General features: G+C 39.4%; 1 protein-coding gene across 3 annotated transcripts in view; it reads right to left on the bottom strand.

Annotated features, from left to right (window-relative positions):
• Positions 1-26,883, bottom strand: part of tenm2a (teneurin transmembrane protein 2a) — a 319,228-nt gene that overhangs the window by 253,401 nt on the left and 38,944 nt on the right. Inside the window, exon 1 of one of the 3 annotated variants that reach the window (XM_044128022.1) lies at positions 26,804-26,818. The exons of the other annotated variants lie outside the window; for them this stretch is intronic. The gene's annotated coding sequence lies outside the window, so the exon portion shown is untranslated. Of the gene's footprint in view, positions 1-26,803; positions 26,819-26,883 lie in introns of those variants that run through there. 3 annotated transcript variants of the gene reach the window in all.

Here is a 26,883-nt window from a genome sequence, read left to right as displayed (position 1 = left end):
AAAAAGGCTTGATGTAAAAAACAAAAGGCCATTTATTGTAATTTCTTCAGTTGGATCCTAAATGACAAACTCTTCAGCAAAATGATTACATCCCTGCACCCTGAATCACATTTTCTTCTTTTACGGTCGGAAGACCAAATTTCCAATTCAGTTCAAATCATTTTTAACGCAGCAATTCAAAACAAATGACAGCACAAGGCTAGTCCAAGAGCATCTAGAATCCGTCTTGGTCCAAGATAAAGTGTAATTGGTCTGATTTATTTTGCAACACTACAACCACAGATTTAGATTCAGATCCGATTAAATGCAGGACATCTTCTATCTTATGATGTGACGTAGTAAATGTCCCATCAGGCCAGTTGATGCAAATGCAGTTTGTGTAAGGAATGGGTCTCTACTTTTGCAAGCATCCTGAACGACTTTGCGGAAACAAACACTTGAATAACAATATATAAAAAGTGCCTGAAATTAATCAGTAAAAAACCTGAACAGCACATCTCTAAGCTCACCTCCATAACTTATTCCCTTTTCCCTCACTTTTTAAACATACTCACAACACAATCCTTCAATCTCAAGCTTCAGAAAAATACTTCCTACATTTCACAGCCGAGTTTTGTAATACTGAATCTGTTACATTTTTTTAAAAAAAGGTAAATCCTTGCACTTTTAATAACAAATATCTGAATTTGAAAGAAAAAAAAACAGCACTTCCTTTGAAGTAGCTCTTTATTTAATGTGATGCATATGGCTTCACTTACGGTTTCCACTTACAAGCATGTTAATGATCAAGCGTAATGCTACAGACTGCTGTATGTTTTTACGCTGTCTAACGAAGATTATGGGCAATTTAATTCAGATCCAAGAGGAACGTGCACTTAATATGATCGACATGTTCCTGAAAATTTCAAAACACACCAAAAAAAAAGAAGATGGATCTGTATTTAAAGTCTAATTTGTTCTCTTGCTATTCATTACCGAAACATCCCTGATACGAGTTAAATAGGCATAGATCAGAGAGGTGCTCTGCTCTTTGCTGAAGGCTAACATATACCCGGTGTTATGTTACATTTGAAATCCGCTAGTGAATGCAAAAATCATGTGTTTGGTAGATAACATATGAAGATCTGTGCGTGCTTTTTAAATGTCCCCAGTGGCTTCAGGTAATTCACTCCCCATTCGAAGAAACATTCAATACAAGGAAGGGTTTTTTTTCTTTCCCCTCTCCTTTCATTTCTTTCTCAGACTTTTTCATCACCTTTTTTTTAACCAGTCTGCAGAGAGCAGAGGAGAAAGGCCTTGAATAGTGATGAATGTGTGCCGTAATGCAACCTAAGTTCAGCTGAGAGACTCATTAACAAACTCTGATGTGTGTGTGTGTTTTTTTCTTCTTTCTTTTTCTCTTTATTGGCCGCATCACTCTCAGCACAGGGGTTTTTTTGGCTGATGTAAAAAGCATTATCCTCTGTCAAGGTTACGCTTCCCCTCATTTCCCCCAATTCCTCTGTTTCTTCTTGAAAGTAATTGTTTTGCGCTATGGCTATGTGAGTTATTAGTTGGATCCTCTGGCAGGAGTGTGGGCTAAATGGAATGGTGTCAAGAGTCTGGCTGCCCTGCTGTGTGGGAGGATGACTGGGAGTTAAATAACAGCCAAGAGAAAGCAGTGCGTCTCTCCTTATTTTTATTTTTTTTTCTGCTTTATTTCGGATTACTTGTGAATTAATACATGTGGCCATAACAGTTCCCTCCTCCCCCCCTTCTCTTTTTTTCTCATTACAACTCTCAAACATTGGCTCAACCTCAGTCTAACGCTGGTGATAGATTTATTCCTGGTCCAGAGAAAGCGAGGCTCTTGTAAGAGTGAAGTTGTGTGTACGCGTGCGAGTGGGATGACAGCGTTGTGATGTTAAAGGAGAGATGTTTGCCGTGACAGCTGCAGTACCTGGAGGGTAGGAGAAGGATAAAACAGTGAGGTGCATAATTTCCGTATTTAGGCTGAGACACTGGGAGGGAAAAAAAAAAAAGAAGAGCATGGCGCAGAGGAGGAGGATAACAAGCATGCTAAATGAATGGAGATTAAAGACGGAGAAGAAATGAGAAAAGAGACATTCGTATGTCATCGGTACGTTTCATTGCCGGAAAACGCAATCCTCTCTTGGTGTGGAAACAAAGAATTTCGCAGCAGTCATGAGGCATAGTTACAGTGCCTTGGTAATAATGCAGCTTCAACTTTTTCAAATTATATCAGGTAGCAACCAGAAACTTTGATGTATTTTACTGGGATTTTAGGTCACGAAGCAACACGAACCAGAGCTTAATTATAGAAGGAAATTGATCATTTTTAACTTATCATTTTAAGAATGGTGGGTTTGTATCTAACCCTCCCTTACTCTGTTAGCCCAAAATATAATCCAGTGCAACCAATTGATCAATCTCATTATTAATGCAGCTGTTCTGCAAAAATCATCAAAAGTTTGTTAAAGGACAAAAAGTGATGAAATTGCATCATCAAGATCAAGTAACACAGCAAGAATAAAGTTGTGGGGAACTTTAAAGCAGACCTATATGATAAAAAAAATGCCTACATGGAGCACAGTAAAATAAGACCTAAATTCAACTTTTTATGCTGCATGCAAAGTGTGTGACAATGCACATCGCTACTATGCAACAGTGGTGGCAACATCAGCATGAACACCAGTTAGAGGTTGCAAAAGAGGCATGAATGTTCATCTTCCACCAACATAATGACGCTAAATCAAAGAATATTTACGTTAGAAAACTCTGCAGAAAAAACCCCCCGGCCCAGTCAAAGTCAAGACTTGAAAGTCGAGGTTTACAATCTCACCAGCTGATTGAGCTTTAAAAGCCTTAGTGTGTGTGCCGTAATACAACTCGCTATTCAAAGGGGTTTTAATGCTTTAGGCGCCGCATTAAACAGTATTGCACGGCGTTGCAAAGATTTAGCATTGGCATTTCACTCACACGACTCATTAGAGAGAGTCCAGGAATCAAAGCTGACAAAGCGAACTAAATGTCCCCGTGTCTTTTGTTCCATATATTCCATTTCCTGCTTGCCTTGCCCACAATCCAATCTCAACCGCTGACATTTTAGTGGCACGACCCGGGTGTTTTATGCCCAGTGGCAGCTGGTCCAGCCCTCAGACACTATTCATCACAAAGTATTGACTTAATGAAGAAAAATTGTCACAATATTCCCTGCTGGACCAGATTTCCTTAACGCACGACACTCTGTCCACGTAATGCGAAGCCGCGTCCTGATTTCTCCCTTTAAGCATCGAGACCGCACAAGGATCCGTTGATGCGTGCTGCGCAGCTCCTTGTCTTCCCGTGTCAGTGTCTGAATTGCTTGTGCAAAGAGAGCTGCCCTATTAAAAGCTACAGGAAAAAGGAGGCCGCCTTTGTCCCATTACTGCGCAGCAGAGCTGATGTTAGTGAAGCTGGCAGCCATGGATGACTGGGAGCCACTGAGGCCTTGGTCAGCTGACATTATCCTGCCTCTCAAATGTTATCCATCCCCGCAGCAGTGTGTGTAGGCGTGTGTTTTGCGTGTGTGTTGCATGTCCTTGTCCAAGTGCAGCTAAGCGACGGCATTGTGTCTGCAGGTAGACAAGAGAGGAAGGGAGAAGGAAACATGGAGACACAGAGAGTGTTGTAATGTGAGTGGATCTAAGCTCTGATCCTCTTTTAGTTGGTGTGTGTGTGTGCGTGTGTGCGTGTGTGTGTGTGTGTTTAAGGGATACAATCAGGGTAAATATGACGTTTCATCAAGAGCTAAAGATTGGAAAGGATCAGCTCGAAGGCAGAGTAAGCCAAATAAAAAAATGGGAAAACAACTCAGCTGTTTTCATCATATCTATGCATGTTTGGGTTTCGTGTTGCTGTCGCCAGGGTAAAAAGCCACATCTGGTGCCAGATTATACACAAGTATTCAGAGTCGAAAAAGAATAAATAAATAAAAATCGCCAGAGGTATGTCGGGTCATCGACCATTAAAATTTTGTCGCAGCTGTAACGCTAGAGGTCTGAACAGAGCAGAAAAGGAGCAGAGATTAGCTCCATGCGCTTTACTGCGGGGATGAGGGCTGAAACCCTGGCGCACGGTCCAAATGGGTCAGCACCACAGAGCCAAAGCCCTCCTTAACCTGCTGGATCATGGAATCAGCCATACTTCACAGCTGAAGCAAAGATCACACACACACACACACCCCATCTCTCACGGACACAAACACTCGCACGCTTCGGAGATCCATCTCACAGTCACACCAGGTGTAGCCAATCATATCACTTTAAGCATTCCATCCACGGCACTGATGCGAAAGTAAAAAAAAACAACTCCCAAAAAACAGTTCACTGCATTGTAGCAGTAGTAAAATAGCAATTGCCAAGCTTTATAGACTGAATGTCATAAAAACAAATATCAATTTCTTTGAGAAAAAGAGCAGTAATAGAGTGCACTTAATATTCTGCCTTACAGACTTGTTTATTTTCATGTGGACTGGAGCATTAGAGATGCCATTATAAGGCAGCTCAAATTGGCCCGCCGAGGCTCGGTCTAGCCCGTGTAACAAGCACCGTGGTTCTGAAACATTTATGCAACATCGCCCAACATTACAGCTTTTAGCATTTGCCACAGAGAGTTGTTTGGTCCCCGGAGACGATCGAGGACGCTGAGAACGCGCCAAAGTCGTTTCCTGTCAGTTACTTCTTTCCATCTCCAGCCGTGCGGAACCTAATGAAAGAATACAATTTAAACCCCATCCCCACCCCGAAGAAGCATCCATTAACTTGTTTGTGCTTTTTAGAGTTTATCACTAATTAATGCAGAATTAGCGCGCTGATTGTCCCCGATAACGTCTCATTGTCAGGAAGAGATTTTGAAAATAGTTCCAGATCCAGCGAGCGACTGAATGCATCGAGTGAAACTCTTGCCTCGAGGAGAAAAAGGAAGACGAAACAGGCATGTAATAATAGTCAGCAAACTGAAAGGTGCACAGACAGATGAGCTCAACCTTCAGATATTTACGTTTTACTTCTGTCATGTACTCTGAAGGGTCAAATTTTCATGCAACTTCAATGTACCTCAAAAGCAAAAAGTGGATTCACACGTTTGTTTTTAGTTCAGAATGTCTGGGTATATAATACGCAGCTGGATCACATACTTGCTGCAGTGTGTCTACATTTAAAAATTATAAGATCGAATTTATTATGAGCCAATCTGAGAGTTTGAAAAAAATTACATATAAATATTTAAGTGTTAGCGTGAGTGCATGGTTCATTGTCCTGTGTGTGTCTCTGTCCGTGGTGAACCTTACTTCTTGCACAGTAACTACAGGAAAAAGGCCTAGTGATGGACGATAGATGGATGGTTTTGGAATGGCCTTCCCAAAACACCCAGATTTGCAAATTAAGAAGTCTCTTTGATGCAACTAAATTAATTGAACTTAAATATTCTCTTAACTAATATTCTCAAATATTCAGGCTTATCTTGGCTACAGCATATATGGATGTATAATTTTGACCATAAGTGGGCTGAAAGAAAACACCGCAAGTCTTTCATTTAAAGTTGCTTGTTCTGTGATTTTTCCATTCAGAGAAAAATAATGGAATTACAGATTTTCCCTTGAAATTTGCCATTAATTTGCCAATAATGCCAAATGTGAACGTTTCACTGGAGCTGCAAGACTGGCTCAGTGCATGTTATTATCATATACGACTTAAATGGCAGCGAAAAAAAATAAAAATACAGAATTAGTTTTTATTACTTTCAAAGTATCCCTCCACCCCCCGAGGGTCAGAGCTTCCAAAGTTAAGCTCATTCAGTTTCCCAACAAACTTTCTTCTCAAATCCCAAACTGGTTTACCGTAATCTCACTTTGCTCAGGCAAAAACAAGAACAAGCACATTCCTCCTCTAAACAGCGCTGATGCCAGGCTGAATTTCCTTTGCCACTAATACACCAAAGATGCGCTTAATGTTGGGTAAAAACAGAGGTTAGACAAGTGATAAATACAGGAGGGGGATAAAGAAAAAAAAAAAAAATTCCCAATTCAACCTCTATCTTTTGGGGGGTAGAAACATAAAAGAACCAATCCATTATCCGAGCACCACCCCCGCTGTGCCGATTCCCTTCAGCTATTAGCAGCTTAGGACACAAATAGATCACAGAAGATATTAAAAAGCAGCAGGAATCTAACAGTTTAAAAAGCTCGTTGTAATCCTCGCCGCTACGGAAATAAAAAAAAACAAAAAACAAAAAACAATATATGAATGAAGTGAAATTAGTCAATCCCTTTCATTTTAAAGGCCATTGTTAAGTTTTGGTTAAAGTCTGGAGGGTTTTTTTTGTCTGCATTTGAGATGAGAATTAAGGAGGATTAAGAAAAAAGAGGAGATATGACAAAAATAGGTCATTTCCCCCCCCTTTTCTAGGCAAACATGACTCAAAGTAATCAAGGGCAATATTTTAACCCTGCTGAGCCAGTAATATGAAATTCTTGGCTTAGACAGCAGCAGTGCAGAAGCCGGTGCAATAATAAAAACTCCGGAGAGAAATGTAATGTTGTTCATAAGAGTGCAAATGCACAGCTATATAGCAGGGATTGTTTTCAAAGCTGTGCCTTACAAATCCCAGACAGAGATTTGTGTTTGGCGGGGAATAAAACACTGCCAGTGCGAGTGGAAGAGCTGATATCGGTTTGTGAGTCATTTGACTGACGGGAGCGCAGAACTTGTACGACTCTTACATAGGTATAAATATGACACTTCCCTTCAAAAGCCTTCAAAAGCATTAGATTTTTTTAAACATCTTTAAATGACAACCGCATTCATCGATGTGTTTTACCAAACAGACTGAAACAAAGCAGTGCATAACTGTGACTTTTTTCACTTTCAATAGTAAATATCTGAGGTTTAATATCGGCCAATACCGATCCGATAAAGAAAAATGGCTGACTTGACTTAAAAGTTGTTTATTATTATTATTATTTATTTTTTTTTTTATTATTATTTTTTTTTTTATTTCAGACATAACTGCACTGAATTTACACATTAATTTGATAATCCTACACCAGTATGGTACACTTAGCGTTACTAATAGCGTTAATAGCTTGGTCAAATATCTTAAAACAGCACAGCTTTAAATTTTTCAGTCTGTAAAATCAAGAGTAAAACAGCCAGCGTGCAATAAATAATAAGGAAACTAAAACCGACAGAAAAAATAGGTTGATTAGCTTGGTCAAATACGTTAAAATAAATTGCAAGAAACCTCCTTTCAAATGGTTCAGAAAGTGCAATTAGGGATTCTACAAAAGATATAAAAAAATTAGAGCATAATACATGATTTACATACCACTCAGAGAAACACAGTTTCAATGCAGGGACTCATAATGGGCTGCTATACACACTATCCACGATGAAGAAGATTAACTGTTTTGTTCTTTTGGAGATAAATTGTCCATACTGTAAGCACAGCACATCTATTGTCAGTAATTTTTTAAGCCAAGCTATTAGTTGCATTTTCATTGACTGTATAATTAAGCAAATTGGAATTATAAAAATAAATGTGCTTAATGGAAACATGCAATTTTTGAAAAAAAAATTAAATTAATAAAAACAAACCAAAAAGAAACGCTTTTTGATGAAAATTTGTCGGCCATAACAAAAATTAGTGCGTTTCGCAAGGCTGCAGTGGAAACACTTTTATTACTTCCTGCTCCTGATCTGACCTCTCATTTTAGAAATCTGCTTTGTGGTTGGCACTGTCCTTTGGCCCTCTGTGTTATTGTTTCAGCCGGTGCGCACGCGGCCACAAAACCGTGGACATCTCACAAATGACTGCAGAGATGACTGGGGTGCAAGACACGAAAATGGACGTCTTTGCGGTCTTTGAGCAGGGGAACGCCATAGACAAAGAAAACTTAGAGGCCGCACAAGATTTGGCTCTTGGGCAGAAAATCACTTTCCAGCAGAGAATCAACATCGAATGAACAATTACAGCTGCAAAAGAATGGTTTAGATCCAAGTATGTACATGTGATTGAGCCAGGGTGGCTGAGTAAAAAAAATACACCACACTTTTCAGATTTCTTTTCAAACTGAAAACCTTTTCTTTCACTTTGCAGTTACACACTACGAGATTATCTGAGAAAGAAAACGACATCTTGTTTTCTCTGTAAATTTCATGTTTCGCTCTTCACGGTTCATAATCTTTAATTTCATTACTTCATTCATATCCTGTTTTCAACTCAGTTGACTGAGCTCCTTTTTTGGGGGGGTATAAAAAGAATCCGTGTTAAGGAAGAATAAAATGCAAGCAGTCATATTAAACATGAGGGAGTTTAAGTGATTACGTCGGTGCGCCTCCACAGCCCAAATCCACGAAAATCCATGCTGCTAAATCCATGAAAATAGCCCAGTATGCGCATGTTTGCTCAAAGACGCGTTCTGAGTAGGAGCTCAAAGCCGTTTCTTTTCCTTTTGGTCAAAATTGGGTTGAAGCTCGCTCTCACATATCCGACACTGTCCTCACAGCAAATATTTGAAGTGAGTTCTGTTTTTTTTTGTTTGTTTGTTTGTTTTTTCTTTTTCTTTTCTCCAGACACATTTCCAATTTAGTGTCTAATCACGGAGCTGTCAGCATTTTAAGGGGAAGAGTCAGAGTACTGTCTGCTTCTCATGCAGGCTGTTTTGACAAGATCAACTTTGGTTTGACAACATGTCCCAGCTTTAATCTCACTCAGCCAATGATGTATTTAATTTTCTAAACCCTCAAGCATTCAGCTGCTGATAACATTAGAAGCTAAATCTTATTTTTTTTAGCAGGAATTTATTGATTGCGGGAAATATATTCTGCTATGTGGACATATTTGTCCCGTCATCAGTAAGAGTTTAAATGTCTAATAAAAGCTGAAGGCCAAGAGGTGAGAAAGGCAGTTCGTTTTTCAAGGTCCTGCACTAGAAAAACAACAAAAATGCATTAAACTCCTGCTTTTGCAGGAAGCAGCAGGGTAATTAATTGTTTATTAAGCACATAATCTGGACATAGCATCACTGCCTTTCTAAACAAATAACATAAATTAGCACAGTAATGAGTTAGCCGCACAATTATTTCAAATGCCGCGACAGATTGCCTAATTAGTCACTTACTATTACTTGTATCTTTATACAGGGGAAACCCAGATTTCACCGACCTGCACAATCAGCTAAACTGCAGCCTGCCTTAACTGGTGGCTGAGGGTTTGCAACAGGTACTGCAGCGGATCACTTTATTTCATCTTGTAAACTGTGCGGATGGGCTTGCAAATTCAATTCTTGTTCAGCTTAGTCGACTTAAATCCAAACAGAATCGGTCAGCATTTTCCTGAAGCCCAAGCAAGACTGTGTGGACGGGTTAATTAAGCAGAGGAAATGGAAACTCTCCAGACAGAATAACTCAAACAATCCGACATCAAAATGCTAAAAGTAGCTAGTGCATTGTTTGTCAATGCCACTATGTTGCATTAAACAAAACATCAACAGTTGTCAAGTTGACAGGATTTTCTTAAGGCTTTCGTTTGTTAGTCATTATTCGTGCAACTTCTTTTCAGCAGCCTGACATAAACCTACGCATGATCAAAAATTTCAAACAGATTTAAAAATGTACCGTAGACCACAAGCTGGGACACAAACATCAGTGCTTGTGTAACTTGGTGACGATTTTTGTTTAGAAAGATAATGTTGTACAGCCATCACAGGTCTGACTTAATAATATTAAAAAGGAAAATATCATGAAAAAGCTAAGTATTTTTGTTACCAAATCCAGAGTGAAATATTTCAAGCCTTTATTTCTTGAAATTGTGGATTAACACAAAATAAATGCACCAAATTTAGCACGATTTTAAAAAGAAGGAATATTTTTAAGAAAGAAATTTTGAAGTATGTTCATTTCTATACACTCGATCGTTGGCTGAGTGAAGCTTTCCCAACACCTTGAATGAATTTTGTTGAACGTTGCTCAAGTTTGTGGCTATCCTCGTTAATGATGGACCTTTCACTACCCACACTTTGTACTTCCACTCAACTTTCCTTGAATATACTTGGATACAGCCTCAGTGGACAACTAGCTCATTTAGCAATGACCTTTTGTTAAATGTAGTTTCTCCTACTTGTGGAAGGTTTCTCGATTGTCTTCCTGTCGAGTCAGGAGTCATCCCCACGAATGTGACCCAGACTGAAATACCATTTAGGTTAGTCTCTCAGGTGTTTCCAGTTGATCAGCTGATGCCACGGGTTTACAAACTTTTTCCGCAATATAAAAATTTTCTGAGACACTGAAAATTGGGTTTTTGTTGCTTGTAAGTCATAGTTATGAAAACTACAAGAAAAAAAAAGGTTTGACATATTTCACTGTTTCAATAAATCTACGCATTACACAACTTTCACTTTCTGAAATTAATGATAAAAAACATTCAACGTTTTCACAACATAACATTCCTTGAGATTTTTGCAGTAAAGTTTTAGTTATCTCCACAAAGACATCGTCTCCTGACTATTCTCTCAAGTTTCATGGTAAAAATTATTATAGAGATGCACAATATATGAAATTGCAGTCCTTATCGTTACATCAATATTTGCAACGTTGCAAAAGCAGAGAAAATCTTAGTAGCAAAATCTGATGGAATCCTGTAAGAGTTTCATTGCCCTTGGTGCCTATAATAAATATAAACCTTCTGTGATCGTGACGCGAAAGCTCAAATAAGAGGGGTGGGAAACTGGTGGAGAAAGAAAATAGAAATGCATCAGAAACCAGCCGCTGAGTCATAATCAATATCGTCATCACAATATTCAACAATAGCAACACATTTACATGTTTCTCTTACCGCCTGTTATTTTTTTCTATTTTGCTTCCAGAACATGACAAAGCAAAAAAAGTGGATAATAAATAATAGAATATATATATATAGGGCGCTGTATATGAAAAGCGCTACCCATAAATGGCTGATAGTAAAGCTGATCATTTAGGACCTGAATTTCCTGTCTTTTCATACAGTAACAAATGAGAGAAATAATAAGAAAACATGAATTCTAATAAACATCTTTATGCTCAACATGCAAGCTGATATCATTTTTACGATATAATACAGATGAAAAATCAAGACTTTGCAACAGTTCAGAGCAGGACAGAGGGGAACGCTTTAGATAGAAATCATGGCACGTGCATTTCTCACACACACGCACGTACACACATCTCACACAACTAAAAATAAATCTGCACAAAAACACATCTCAGAGGGCTCATTCAAGCAGAAGCACAATATTATCCTTACATCAACATGTTTCATAATGGTTCACATGTGAGTATGGAGGCCGTCATGCATAAACAGTGCAGACAGGTCATCTCTCCATGCATGTGTTGGCTTAAGGTCGGTGTTACAGATCAGAAATGCACACAGAGCATTGAACCATTGCTCAGCTGAACTGTTGCGTTGCAGACGTGGAGATTCACCTGAGATGGGTAATCGGATGGGACTTCACAATAAATGACATCGCCATCATTCATCCCTCTAAAGGGGAACTCTTCTGCTCTCGCAAATGTTTGCATTAGATAATCGACTCTGCTTTTGTGAACAACTGAGCAGGATAAAGGGCGAAGTTCTGAAGGGAGGGATTTCTACAAGTAGCCGAGCATGTCAAACAATGTTTGGGCAGACATAATTCTGCACGGCATACCACTTTGAAATGTATTCGCTTTGTTTTTTTCATTTTTGGCAAAAACTGCAGTAGTTGTCTTAATAAATAAGACAATTAATGGCGAGGAAAAGCTCGTCTCTAAGTGTGAAAGCATAAATTTTCCCAGCCATCTTAGGGAAAGGCTTTGAAAAATAAAGCAGAAAAGATTCTGCTGTTCAATAGTTTTATTTATAGAAGCAACAAATAATATGATCACAATCTGGTTGAGTAGCTTGCAGTTTCATGACGGATTCTACTGAACTTTACAGGAGATAAAGTTCTTGTTTTTGCTCATAATTCTTTTTTTTGACTCAAGAACATTAGCTAAACTTTGTAGTAATTATATTATTCAAAAATGTTTTCATTGTTAGGAATTTAACTGATAAAACAGGAGGTCATTCTTGAACTTTTTGACAATGTTAAAGCTGTAAAAATAGACAAAGTGTGACAAAGTTTGCTTATCTGGCTTAAATAAAATCCTGCTTAAGCATGAGAACAAATAGCCAATGAATGCATTGTTGGTCAGACTGTAACACATGGAGGAAATTATTGTCATGATGTCCATATGGGTTTTAGTTTGACCTTTACCACACTTAAAAAGAGGAATCCAATCATCTTACACAGTAAATTTACAAACTGACTGCACCAGAGCATGCACTAAATTATCCATGGTGCTTTGGTGGCAACAACATTGTACCCATTTTGTTTAGGCAAGTGATTTTAATGCAATGGTCCAGTTGATGTAAGGTGATACACAATCATGTTACGGCCTGTAATCAGAAAAAAAAAAAAAAGGGAAATCAGTTTTGCCATCTGTAACAACTGGTCTTGTCAAGGCGGCTAAAAACTTGAGCTAAATGCTTTCGGCTGTGATAATGACAAATCACAGCAGTTCTTCATAATTTATGCTCATAAAATCAAAACAGCTGGTGGATAATATTCCATGACAGTAAAATTAGCGTTTTTGTGTGTATGTTTTTTTTTTTCAATTGGCTCGTCACACATTCCAGTGATGTGGTTGCTTTTACTGTAAGCCTTTAATATTAAGATGACTGAATCATAGAGTTACACGTTTAGTAACTACCCTCACCCTGTCACTTTAAATAGAACGTTAGTAGTCTTAATTCCCCGTTATCAATCACATTGAAATGACCGGAGAAACTATAAATAAAATGGCTGCACCTTTCTGTAGGAAGGAGGTAAAAGTTGGTGGGTGGAGCTAAATACAGGTCAGAGACTGCAAAGCACTAAAGACTGTGACAGAGAACCCACAACCAGTGGGTGAACAACCCTAAACTTACACCCAGTGCCACAATGAAATTGTTTTTAATGAATATCTTCATGTGATAGAATGGCCTAGTCAAAGTCCAGATTTAATTCCAATTGAATTGTGGCGAGACTTCTTGAAAATCAACGTTCACGGACATCCGAACTGACTGAGCCATTTTATGAAGAACGGTGCCGAACCCCGATTCATTACGCTGAATTCTGTGTAAATGCAGGAGGAGAGAAAACAGGACCCCAAATTACAGGCGGCTGTGAATGCTCCCTATCACAATAAATGAATTCATTTAACAAAGACGTGTTCAGCCACCCTCTGTGCTTCGATGCGTTTAACTATGGAACAATTTGTTGAAGTGTTTTCAAGTAACACAGCTTCAAATGCAGCTTGTGGTATTTGGACTCTACATCATCTCGCGGCGCTGGCCCGGGACTGACAAAAGAAGCATTTTGTACCTTTTGCAGAGCACCTGCATGTGCACACGTCTGTGCACAAACCCAGCTGTAGTATACAGATAGGGCCTGTCCCTTCCTTCCTCCGTGCTTATTAAGACATTGAAGCTTTTAGCACCTAGCAGCACTAATCCTATAGCCTTATGCTCACTGATACCAGAGCCAAATGGCCTTTCACAGAGGTTCTCTCAATCTCTGTATCCCCCTTCCTCTCTCTCTCTTTTCTGCTCCGTCTCTCTCTATGCGAGTGGGAGCATCTGTGTCTGTTTGTGATGAATGGACAAGCCGAAAGAGGAGTAAATGTGAGACACTGCACCACCGAAGCCAATGAGGAGGGGGTTTAAGTGAGGAGGGTGGTGGGGAATGAGGTAAAAAGGGGCAGACACAGAATGAAAGAGGCAAACACTAAGAGAGGGATGTCAGGAATGGGATACAGGGTTACAGATGCACATGGATGGCATACAAAAGCACTTACATGCACTCTGCCCCTGTATTTACGTCCTGCATGCAGATTGCCCGCGCGCTCACACCTTTGTGTGTTTGCGTCGCTGCGCGCCCGGCGCCGTGTGAGCGTGGACGCGTGTGCAAGGCCGAGGTAGGTTAAACTTGTACTCGTGAAGTGTTCCCAGAAGAGATTAATCATCCCGTGCTGGAATGCTGCATCTCGGTCATAAATCATCACCTGACCTCTCCCTCTCTGTCTCTCTCTCTCTTCTCTCTGCCACACGGAGAGAGGGAGGGGTGTGTGTGCGCGCGTGTGTGTGTATGTGAGGGGACGGGGGTTGGGGTGAGCGTCGGGGTAAAAGGAGTGTCATTGAGGATCTGCAGCAAACAAACAGCCTTGACAAACAGCACAAACGGAAGGAAATTATCACGTTAGTTTCCTCTCCGGATAAAAATGTTGTAAAAACTGACTGAAGGGTAAAAGAAAAAAAAAAAAAACTAATTAAAAATGTTTCAAAAATAATGATCTCTGATTTAGTTTAGCAAAAAAAAGGTACTTGGACAAAAACAGATGACTTTAGCTTTCAACAGAATCAACAGTTTCTAAAGTTTGATGCTTCCAGATGCCAACTCCTACCAACCAAAGCAATGCTTCATTTCAATGACTACTTCATGTTTGATTGGATTGGCTCTAACAGTCGCAGCCAATTTCATTTAAGAGACAAGGTCACTGGCTAAATTATATCTTCAAATTATCTGCACTTTGGATATACTTTTTTTGTGTGAACTTCAGCTATTTAATTAGTATTAGAGCTCTAAATGATGAAGAACCTGAAGATCCTTCTAAATGAAGGATGGTTAAAACCCAAACAGACATGCAGGACGTTCTCAGGCATTAAGTAAAAACATTCTTTACATCTAAGGTACAGATCAAAAACTTGAGGACAAAGATAGTCTAATCTAAGCTGGAAACACACACAAACATCTGTGTTATGATATGAAATAAATGCCAGCTATGTTGTTCTTCAGAAACTGCTTTTATGAATAGGTTATATATACATTCAAATATAAGGTCCTAAAAAGCCATATAGATTATTTTAAAATCTCTGTGTTGCATGGTGACTTCATTTCGTTTATCTAAAATTACAGTTGAAGCCAGCGCTCGGGCTATACATCTCATTCTGTGCATAAGAAGAGCGAAGATCGCCTGATTTGCTCATTGATGGATCCGATGGACATGATTGTGGCTGCAGCGGCGCTGCTCATGGCGTCTCAGTTGTATTTAAAGACGCTCCCTTGGATACGGAAAAGCAACTGGACAGACTCGGCTGTTTTTCCTTGTTACAGCCCATTTGCGGTCGTCAGACTGCATGTGTGATCTCCGAGTGTTGACCCCCCTTGTCAGAAGCTTCATTTTCTTTATAACCACTTTGCCATCAACAGGCTGCAGCCATTCCCTAAATAACTCATCTCCCTTTCACTTTGGCTGAAATTTGCATTTACCCATTTTCTGTGCTGCTCGTGTTTTTGCGGTTTCCCGCCAACGTGCTCTACCAAAAATGATTCAGTGTATTATGCAAATTTACATTCCTGGCAATAATTTATCAATTCCCCAGTGAGGGAGTCTGGCTGAACAATTCAGAAAAGCTGAACTCATCATATTTTCTTTTGAAAACTAACAACAATTTTTGAATGTCACTGAGAATCAGATTTAATGCTTTTTAATGCCATTCATGGCCTTAAATTTAACAATAATTTTTTAAAGCCTTTTAATGCCCTGCAAAATCCCTGTGAATAACAATTAATAATTAATGAGCTAAATGAAGGAACACATGTGGATGCATTTCAGGGTAAAACCTCCAACACACTGCTTCCCTCTATAACATGGCAAAAAAATTTTTTTTAAAAAATCTAAAGAAATCAATCAAGATATTGAGAAGAGAATTCTGGACTTCCACAAACTTTGTTCAATTTTAGGTAAAATTTCCAGACGCCTGAATGCGTGTATGTTCAAGACAATTGCAGGCAAGTATTAACAGCACAGAATGCCAAGTCATATCTTTCAGGAAAGAGAGATGTCTAAAGTTGTCTAAGTGCAAAATGTGCCCACTGACCCCAGAATAAAATGTAAAGGCTTTGTGAGGATGCTGGCGATGACAGCAGTGAAGAAAAAAAAAAAGTTGTGGACTGACACAGACTGAAAGGCCGCTCAGGATAAAAGAAGCAATTACTGCAAAAGCAATTTAAAAAACTATTGAGATAAAAATAAATAAATAAAACAATAAATATCTAGTTTCCACTGCTTTCATTTCAGTTCATATTCGCTTGTAAATATTTTGATATTAGGAAAGTGCAACAGGAAAAAAAAAAGTGCTTGGTTCTCTGTCCGACGTTTACACAAGAAAAGATCCTTCCAGTCATCGTCCATTCCTGCTTATAGTTGCCGGGTCAAGAGGTAGGTGGGCTATTGTTCATCTCCGGACGTCACTGGAGTTGAATATGGAAAACATGTCATACTTTTCCAGGTTTTTCTTTATAAAAAATAAATAAATAAGATTTAAAAAAAAATCATTATTAATCTTCCGCTTCACAGTTCAACTGGACTCTTTGTTACTCTTTCAAGTTTTTCATACTTTTGCAAAGCATTGCATGTTTTATTTAAGCCACACAGAGACACTGACCTAAATTCTGGTTCTTCTTTGCACAGTACTAAGAAGTAAAACATTGCCTTTCCCTAATTGCACCGCGTTCGGTAGAAATCCCACGGTTTTTTATTGAAGGACTTTATTATTAACAGTAACATATGCCCGCTCTTGCTAGGTAGTACTATCTAACTCACAGCCTCTTGGCAGGAACAGTTGTTTGGGAAATCTAGGTTTACAGCTGCTCCTCAAACGCTTCAGTCTGGACTTCAGCCAAAACAGGCATGTGAACAAACGTTTGCATTAGACCTTTACATCCTTCCTCTGCAAAAGAACAGGAGGCTCATTGGACATCAATGCTACACTGTGCATGTAACAAAGGAGACATAAGAGGGAGAGAGAGAGGAGGGGGAACCTTTACTTGGTTATGTTCAAGAACAGGAAATTGATTCTTTAATATTAAAAATTCAACAGCTGAGTTTCATTACTTTCTGAACCTATTCCCTTTCCCTGGTGGAGTGGGAAAATATCACAGTTTATTAAATTACTCCACTGAAAAGTCTCTGGGGATGCCATCTTAACTCGCGTCCTCTTTCACAAGGCCATTTTAGGCTGTAACTAGACATGTCTACTTAGAAAGAGAGGCAGAAAGGGAAAGAGAGAGCAGATAAGCCACTGAGGAAGAGAAGCCACTTTCTATATGCTGATTACATCGGCTGCCACTACGAGTTTGAGTTATTCTGTTGGTTAGGAAATGCATGGAATCAAACGGTACCACAAATAAAAGTTAGATGAATACTGTAAATGGTGAACGTCACAGTAGTTCCACACCAGCAAAGAGAAGTCTCTCTGTGTGTGTGAATATACCAAAGTCTGGATGCCTATGCATCCGCCACGATTCAGTTTTGCGGCAAATGTTTACGGAAAAAAGCCTGAGAGCACCCGTAACAACAAACAAACGTAACTGCTACAAAGGATGCTTGATTGTCATTAGCAGCTGTTCTGACCCCACGTCTGTTGCTGAAGAGCTAACGGTTCAGGACTTGGTTCTAAAAATCTGTCCAACGACCAGGAAGCCTCAACAAGCCGCATCTTCCTCTTGACTGTAGATGAGAAAATGCCCACACGTCTCATTGCCTCCCTCGAGAAAGGGATGCAAAAGAATGTCTTTAAAAAAAGAGACGTTGCTTCCCTCGTCGTACTGACAGGAAGAGTGACGCTTCAACTGTGGCAAAAACAGAGCTCATGAATTTATGATCTATAAAGCTTTGATCTACCCATTTTTTCCCCTTGCAGCTACCCTGCTGTGTCATTTATATCAGAGTGTAATGCATATGCAAGACCCGTACAATACGGTTTAATATTTACATCTTATATAGGCAATTAACATTTTTAGCACTGCAAGCATTGGACATTAAAAAGCAAGTCCAGTCACTGTCATCCCAAATCTGGTCATTTGAAACTTGGCTATGTTTGGTTCAGCCTTCCTGTCATCTACTTGCTCTCTCAAAGTCTAGATAAAACAGGTCAAGGCATCTTTTGACCTGTTCAAGACATTCAGTTTATTTTTTTAAATCTTTTTTAAAAAAGAGCGTCTACAACATGGAAGGTTCTGGTTAGAGCTACTTGGTAACACATTTATCACTGACGGGAAAAAGATCAAACTTTGTAGTTTCTTGCTAAACATTCATCAGTCAAATCTGATCACAATAGGCCAACTCCAGTCATTTTTTTGATGCAACTATTTTCAAAATAATAAAATTAGCTGATAGATGAATAACTGCGCTGAAGTAAAATTGTCTCAATGCATTAACAAAATACAACGCCACAGACGACAACCTCTCCTGTTTGCTCATTGGCCCTGGTGAAACTGTAGGAATCCACTTCAATGGGAGAAAGGACAAACTGAGCTGTGAAGAGAGATTTGAAACTAGTAGATTTGTGCAGGAAGGCAATGGCCAGGAGCTAACTCATATCCCATATCACCTTTTTGGCTGAAATGTTTGTGTTTTCTGCACATAAAACTCTTGGATAATGCAATCTCCTGTAGTTTCTTTGAAGTGTGACACTTCTTTTGTCCTTCAATTGTTCACTTTTGTAATTATTTTACATGATGTAATGGCCAGATACAAGTACTTGACAGAGAATTAGCACAAAGAAGCAATAAGACCTTTGAAAGAACTTAGCAGAAAGGGGATACTAATAGCTTGAGAGGACTTTAAATGATTACAAGAAAGTCTGTCTCCTTTAAAGATATTTAAGAAAATTAGACAGGATTTAAACTTTGAACATCACAATAGTATTTACTGAATTTTAACATATGGCCTACAGAGAGGTTCTAACCCTCTATTCAGAAGCATATTTTCTACTTATAAAAGGCATATGAATTAAAAACTCCCCTTTTCTCAGCTTAGGTTTTGTCAAGAAGCTCATTTCAAAGCGCCATGAGCCCATGAGGAGGCTGAGTTAAAACCAGTCGGTCAGCTGTCAGACAGAAGAAGTAAATATCATCCTGCTCTACCATCACTTCCAACACAAATACCCACAGGATCCATGGGTATAGTAATCCAAGATGAAGGGTGCGCTCTACGAGCGTCACTTTCTCTAAAGCAAAGCTAATACACACTCATATCCGAACGTTAAACCACAGTGGCTGTTTGAGTAACAAAAGCCCCCCTTCAAAGAAAAATATACAGCCATGAAAGGTCACAAAAGAGTGTGTGTGTGTGTGTGCGTGTGTGTGTGTGTATGTGTGTGTGTGCGCGTTTGTTTCTAATACCTTGTGGGGACAATTTTGCTGACATATACGACGTTGTGGGGACTGAAGCCTGGTCCACTCAAGGGGAAACACTGTTTTTGGGTCAGGGGTCAGATTTAGGACTAAGGTGTGAATTGAGTTTTGGGATAGGGTTAAGGTTAGGGTTAGGATAACCCTAAGGGTAAGGGTAAGGTTTAGGCTGTAGAAATGAATGGAAGTCAGTGGAAAGTCCCCGCAAAGATAGATGCGCAAACATGTCTGTGTGTGTGGGCGTGTGTGCGTGTGTGTACGTGTGTGTGGGAGGAGGGAAGGAGGACAGACTGGAGACAATTTGTTGCTTTCAGACTTCAGAAACTGTTTAGGAAAATACCAGGAAGTGACTTATTTAGAACAATGCAGGAAAATGTGAAATCGTTCTTCTCTGAGCATCAGATCCAACGTTGGTTATTGTGTCTAGTTTCCTTCCTACCACTATGTGTCCTGGAAGGCTTTCTGAGCAACACTGTTTCAAGCAATAAAAAGGAAAATATGTAACCATATGTTTTGTTACATTTTTAATTTAAAGTGATCATCATTTTTACATAAAAAGTCATTTAATGCTTTTTTTTTTTTAGGTAATTACAATGAAGCCCCAGAGTACTCACCGCCCTGACAGATTTAGATTTAAATACATCTTTTGATTTGACGAACATGTGTTACAGTGGCCCAACCCAATCCCTGACTTGTGAAGTGAGCAAATGGAGGCCGTCCAACCTCGAAGACTTTGAGCTTATTTCAGTGGGCGGATGTTCAAAAATACCAGAGGAAATACACTTACAGATACAATTAATCGTATTCTTGTAATGCTAATCAATTTTTTTCATACTAATTATTGACACATGTATAACTATACATATATATTTTAAATCTCCATGAAAGCAGATAATTGTTTTGGTTTTTTTTTCCCCCAAAATCAATAGCATCTCTGAATGAAAATGGCTTCATATTCAAAATCTGGCAGGACTATGAGCTGTTGAGGGCTCAGCTGTACATGCGGCAACAAATCATTAGCTTAAAATATTTCAGGCCATATATTGTGGTATTGCTCATCTAACTCTATAGATTTCCTAAAGCTCCCCATATATCCTTAAAGAAAACGTATTAATTCTGCCCTTCTATTTATTAAAATAAATGAGAGTTTGACTGTATAGCTAGCTTTGAAGCAGGTGGCATCTTTATCACCAGCTGCTAACAGTCAGCCTGCTGACATGTTGTCCCAGTGCTATCATTTTATCACACAGTTTAAAAGAGCTGGAAGCTTCTTAATGCTTTTCCAAACAGTGTTGTTAGGTAACCTGATACACTTACTGGCTGATCAACACAACCTTAGGAACTGCTTATTTTGTACGCTTCAAACCAACTCAGCTAAAGACTTGGCTTTTGATGATTGACATTTAACTGTTTCATGTTCTTTTGAGTTAAGGTTTTTTTTTTTTGGCGATGCGCTTTGGAACAAATGTTTGTTATTGAAACAAACTTTTATATTACTTGCTTAAACAACAGTCTCATTAATATAAAGTTGAGGCTCGAAAGGCCTCGCCTTCACCTTTAGGATCCATGATAACAGCTTAAAAATACTTTTGCTGGATGGACTCAGACGCTGACCACAAACGACAGAACTACACGACAAACTTAACTTTCACAAGGATTATTGTGCCGTTTTAATCGAATGGGATCCTGCGTAACAATGAACCAATGTCTATGATATAAATTATTTGCCCTCTGATCAATAGGTTCTTGTAATTTTAGGTGTCTTAATCCCCACAGGATGCTATTCCTGAAAATGCCCCGGAAAGCCGTCTTAAAGGAGAAAAATTATGATTGAAACGTTGAAATCTGACACAGAGGGAGTCTGGGATAAAACAGAGAAGTAGACAGATGGGACACGGAAATGAAAGGGGGTTGAGGGAGTGATACACCGAGGCACAAGTGGTTACCTGATCTGCATACAGGCCATCCCAATAAAAACCTTTTCTTGACACTGTTGCGTGTCATGCTATCCAAAATCTGCTCTCAAGGAGTTCAGACTGTATATCATTTTACTACCCTGAAGCAATATTACTGCAGGATTTTCTCTCTTCTTCTTTTTTTTTATATCTGGATGTGGATTTATGACACTGGTTTGATTGTATATCTGGCTCAAGAAAACCCTGAGCTTGTGAAAAGCTGTGTAGGTGGTGGGCAGACTGAGCGGCCTTTAATAGAGCTGTGCCGCTCAGTTTAATACTTTTTATTTAACATCGTATCCTGACAATAATAGCAGCTGTATAAACAGTATTAGACGCTTTCGCTTTCGCTCAACTCTTTCCCTTTTTATTTGTTTTTAAAAGGTCAGTGTTCTTTGTTAATTAGCAGTGAAAATGAGTTTTTTTTTCTACATGTTTCACTATCTAACCTTTTGCTTGAAATGATGAAATGCTAATCTACTGAGCGCCTGCAGTGTGCTGGATGTGTAGAGAAATGTTTGGCTCCAAGTGAAAGCCTTAAAACAGACATAACCTCTTATTAAAAATGGTAGTTTGAGTCAATTCAATCTACTGGAGAACAAATTGCATGATTAGAAATATTCATTTTTTAACAAAATCAACCCATGACTTATGTTTACAATGCCACTAAACATAGCAGCACCAATTTCTAAAGCCCGCATTTGTGCAACTGCCTAAAAGCTTGGGGTTTAACAAGTCTTCACAGAGAAACTGTGATGATGTGGGCAAAGCAGCATAGGAACGGGGGCTCCAGGTTTTTTCAGGAGGTAGAGGGCTTAAGTTTTTTTTTTCTTCTGAATTTATGCATTGAAAAAAATGTTACTTTGTAAAATTTTGAAACATTTTTGTTCAAGCTGCAGCTTTAATATGATGTTCAAAATAGCAGGCACACAAAATAAAATTCACATTAAAAAATACATAAATAATTAATGTGTTTAAAGGAAATTATGCTCAATAATAATGAAAAAAAAACATTAGTTGTATCCTTGGTGATATGAAGTAGCAGCACTCTAACGTATCACCTAGGTGTTTTAATTGTATATTTGGCAGATAACTGATCAGTCAAATATTTAAAAATGAGGTCAAGGCTCTTCTTAACCTAACTCTCTCCACAAATCACATCAAACGTAACAGCAGCAAAATTTATTAAATGTTGAAGCATACCCAGTAGTTTGCTTTTGGTGCATTTGTATGACTTACATCACCACATGCAAGTCTCGCACGGTTACCAAGATGTGTCGATTAATTTTCTTGTATGACGGACGTTTTAGGGAGAACTTTTTATGTTAAATGACAAATTTGGGACAAACTTTTTATTGTATTCTTAACTATCGCTGTATAGTCGATTTTATGTGTAAGAGAAACTCTTTGGCTAGCGTTCCCAAACGGTCGCTCTCTAGCTCAGGGGCTCACATCCTAAATCCAGCCTGGCCCATCTCAGTCCCAAAACCCGATTTGAACAGAAAACCTGCAGGGTTGCTCTCAGCAGGAGGTAGCATAAGAGAAGCCTGAAATTTCCATGCTGCTGCTACAACAGATGGAATTATTTTTTTATTATTTTCAACGTATCTTTACAGGGATGCCAACAAGTTTGTCGGCAATGGTAAATTAAAATAAATAAAAAAATAAAAAATAATCCAGTCATATTTAGATTTTAAACTTGGCAGACAGAAGAAATTCTCTGAGTCGCAGGTGTGCAGCTCTCCTGGAAAGTCTTACTTTCTTTTATCTATATAACATCTCCACGGAAAAAAAAAAAAGAAAAGGAAAACTGTCTAAAAATTCTGCTGCCAAGATAAAATTGGATGGCTTTAAAGCATTGTAAAACTCAGTTATGCTGCTATGGTTGCACCACCAGTAGCAACAGCGTTTTTTGTGTTTCACACCCTGCAGGAATGCCCAGGTAAAGTGAAATGAAAACGAATGTTAGCACCATGCAGCAAGTTTATTTTTTCCACACACACGCACAAAAAAGCAGCAAACCTGTCAAAACATAAAAACCCACAAAGCCTTCAAATGTAGGGCACTTTTCTGCACTTGAATAATTACACCTCAGCGGCAATTAAGTAGGTTTTTTGTTAAAACATCCATTAACTTAGAGCAACACAGTTCCAGTTGGCAGAATTAAGAAAAATAAAGTAAAATAAAATTTTTAAAAAATCAGAGTGGGGTTGAATTTGTATTTAAGAAGGACTTTTGACTGCACTCCATCAACAAAGCTGCATAGAAAACAAGAAAAAAAACAAAAACATTCAACCCACGATGTTAGTTCATTTTCAAACACTAAGTGGATTTTGAATTGATGGGGAAGGACAAAATGTATTAACTGGACTCTCAGCACCAATGCAGGTCATGGCTGTATTGTGAAAGTGGCATTAGTGAAATTGGACCCTTGAGGTTTTATATAATGCTGTTTTCCATCCGTGATTATACACACGCACACCTTGGGACAACAGACATCACAGGGGTCACGCCGGATATCAATGACCGCAGCCCCGGCAGACCTGGATGCGAGAGCGTGCGCTTTGTTTAACCGGTGTGGACGTGTGTACGCTTGCTGATGCCCATGCGCGCCATTTGTGTTATTGTGTGAAGCCGTCAGTCTTTAATCCCCTAATCTGCTGAACCCTGGAAATCACTGCAGTCATCTGTCAGCCAGGTCGGAGTGGACCACAGAGCTCAGAGCACACGCGCGCAAACACACACGCGCTTCTGGATGCTAGTCATTTATTCAGCAAGGCCAACCTCATTTCAGCCTAATGAAGATTGATGCACCTCTTTCCAGGCCTCACAGGTGTTGCAGCAAAATGCATGTATAAATATGTAACCCACATAGAGGAAGAGAGACAAAGACAAAACACTGAAACTAAAAGCTATTCACTGCCTAATAATACTCATGTGTGAATAAGCAAAGCTGAGACGCACCAATCAATCGGCCAGTGGTCGGAATCAGCTGGTTTTGGCAACAGCCGCTCTGATCAGTAATTGGCAGGGCAAATGGCGTGAAAAATGAGAATTATTCTAATCATCAAAAGACATTAAAAATAAAATCCCCCACCGTTTTTGGCTTAATATATGTTTCAACCACCTCTCTTATAAGTGCAAGCATAAATCTTGTAATTCCTTCATTTCTTGTAGAATCCAAAACTGCCTCAATCAACGATCTGATCTGTGGCACTTTCTCTTTTCTATACGATATAATCTTTAAAAAAAAACAAACAAACAAAAAAACTGGTCAAACTTTCTGGCTCAGGCATGAATGAAAACCGAAAATCAGAAATTGCTTAAGAAGACAGCAAAGAAAAAAAAACCTGACAGGAACATCTTTAGAACAAACACACTTCTGAGGACATACAAGATCTGCAGCGTTTAAGGTAATCCTGTTTATCAACTGTGAATGTCCAGCTCAGACATGAACCCGTAGCGCTCGGGGTTTTTAAGTCAAGTCTAAACATAGCGGCCCCATTAGCGCATATATGTGTGTGAGTGTGTCTGCGTCCCTGTGCGAGTGCCAAATAGGACACCCTGAGGGCTTGTCTGGAGATTGCGGTTGACACGGCCTGCTGCTCTCTAGTGTGAGCTCCTATTAGCACTTAAGACTACATATGCACACACAGCACACCGCCCGCCACGATTAGCACACCTTGCTGATTAGGGGGGAAAAAAATAAAAATAAAACACAAGGCGGGACGCGGCCAGGTTTGGACAGGACATATGGCTAGAGAGCAACATTTATATCCATGTGCGTGTGTTTAAAAATCTCCCAGCAGTGACCGCATGCAAATCTTAAGAGCTTTTCACTTCCATTTTGATTCCTATAGCTCTTTCAAAAGTTCAACATGAAGGTATGGAAAGAAAGGGGGTGGGAGGGGGTGCCATCAAAGGGAGTTAGAGATCACACAAGCGCAGACTGGCTTGAAGAGAGCTCAAGGTGGAGGAAGAGATAAAGGGGCCGCAGAGAGAAAGAAAGAGAGAGAGAGAGGAAAGAGTGTTCCAGCAAGATTGAAGTGTGAATTTCAGTTGGGCGTCTCATCATCAAGATCTTCGTGGCATCTGTGTCTGCGTGTCACAAGGTGCCAATGGCTGCCAGGCTCTAGCGTCTACAGCTGGTGTGTGGGCCTCAGCCTCTGACACCATGCATCCCGGCAAAAGTTGTTCCGTTTTTTTATTTTTTTTCTCCCTTTTCCTCCCTTGTGATTCCTAAAACTTTATGCTTGCGTGTGGCAATAAATCCTGGAAGAAGGAAGATGCACATACATATGATCAATGAATATTCATCCCAGATTTAACGGCGTCCCGCAGTGTTATTTTCTACTGCAGCTTATGGGGAAAGAAAGGGTAGAGGAGAGGGGGATGCCAGCTGGGCTGTGGCTTTCTGCTTCTCAGTGTCACCAGAAAGAGAGAGAGAAAGAGAGAGAGAGAGAGAGAGAAAACTTAGATCACGCACTGGAGGAAATAAATCAAAAGCAGAGCAAAACAGGCGCATCTGCACAGCCTTCATGTGTGATTTAACTCTACATAATAACTCTATAACGTTTCCCAGTGAGTACCAGGCAGGGCAAAGAAAAACTAAATGACGCATGCAACATATTGCAAAGAGGTGAACGACGGCTTTGTGAGGGCGAGAAGGACGAGTCAAGAATGCGCAGCGGATCCCGCGTTCACGCCGATGTTGGATGAGTTATCCAAGCAATTTCTGCCCAGAGATCCAACACACAGGCGTTGAGGTGTATGACATCCAGGTTCTGCTCTGCACCTGTTCTTCTGTGTCCATATCAGCTAAAGCAGAATAAAAAAATATATAAATTCACATTGATCTCCCTTTTACTCATAAACATCTTTCAAGAAGCTAATGACGGGAATGAAAATGCTAAAGTAAAGCATAAACTTTGACTTTTAAGAGGATTATTAGCCTCAACACCAGTTTTTTTTCTATTATTATTACTTTTAGTAAGCATTTTGATGTCAAAACTTTCATCAGCAGCATACATATTTCAGTTCTTGACTGAAAACCCACAGAACAAGCAAGTAAAAAAATCCCTCAAAATATATCCTTAGGAGTATTGCTTGGCTCAAGTTATTTATCTAAAATAAATATCTAATTATCTAGTTTAGAAAATAGCACATCGATATGTTTTATCTCCTAATGTTTCATGATGTTTTTATATTTGCTGTTGAAGAAGCTCCCTCATGTGTTTAGTTTTGTATTGGGTGGGCTATGGGGGGGAGGGAGTATTGCCCAGGGCGCCAATTACACAAGAACCACCACTGCAATCTGCCGATTCAAACCTATGATACACACGATAAATTATTAAACAAAACATTCTTTTTGAGCACATTTAGCTGGACAGGGATTGAACGACTGAAGGATGCACGCGATGCAATAGTAGACCGTCGGACGCAAGGCATGCCTCACGGAACACCTTGACCCTTTTAGAGAATGCTGCGCTCTGAAATTACTCATCATGCGCCTCCTCACATATTCCGTGTGATGAAATGTTGCGCGGATGCTCCAAAACAGACGCAAACGAAAACTCTGCTGCGCCACTCTCTTGCCAC

The sequence above is a fragment of the Gambusia affinis genome, linkage group LG09 (genome assembly GCF_019740435.1).
Source record: "Gambusia affinis linkage group LG09, SWU_Gaff_1.0, whole genome shotgun sequence".
Classification (NCBI taxonomy): Eukaryota; Metazoa; Chordata; class Actinopteri; order Cyprinodontiformes; family Poeciliidae; genus Gambusia; species Gambusia affinis.
The sequence above is the reverse complement of the archived record's forward strand: the minus strand, read 5'-3'. Positions and strand labels throughout refer to the sequence as shown.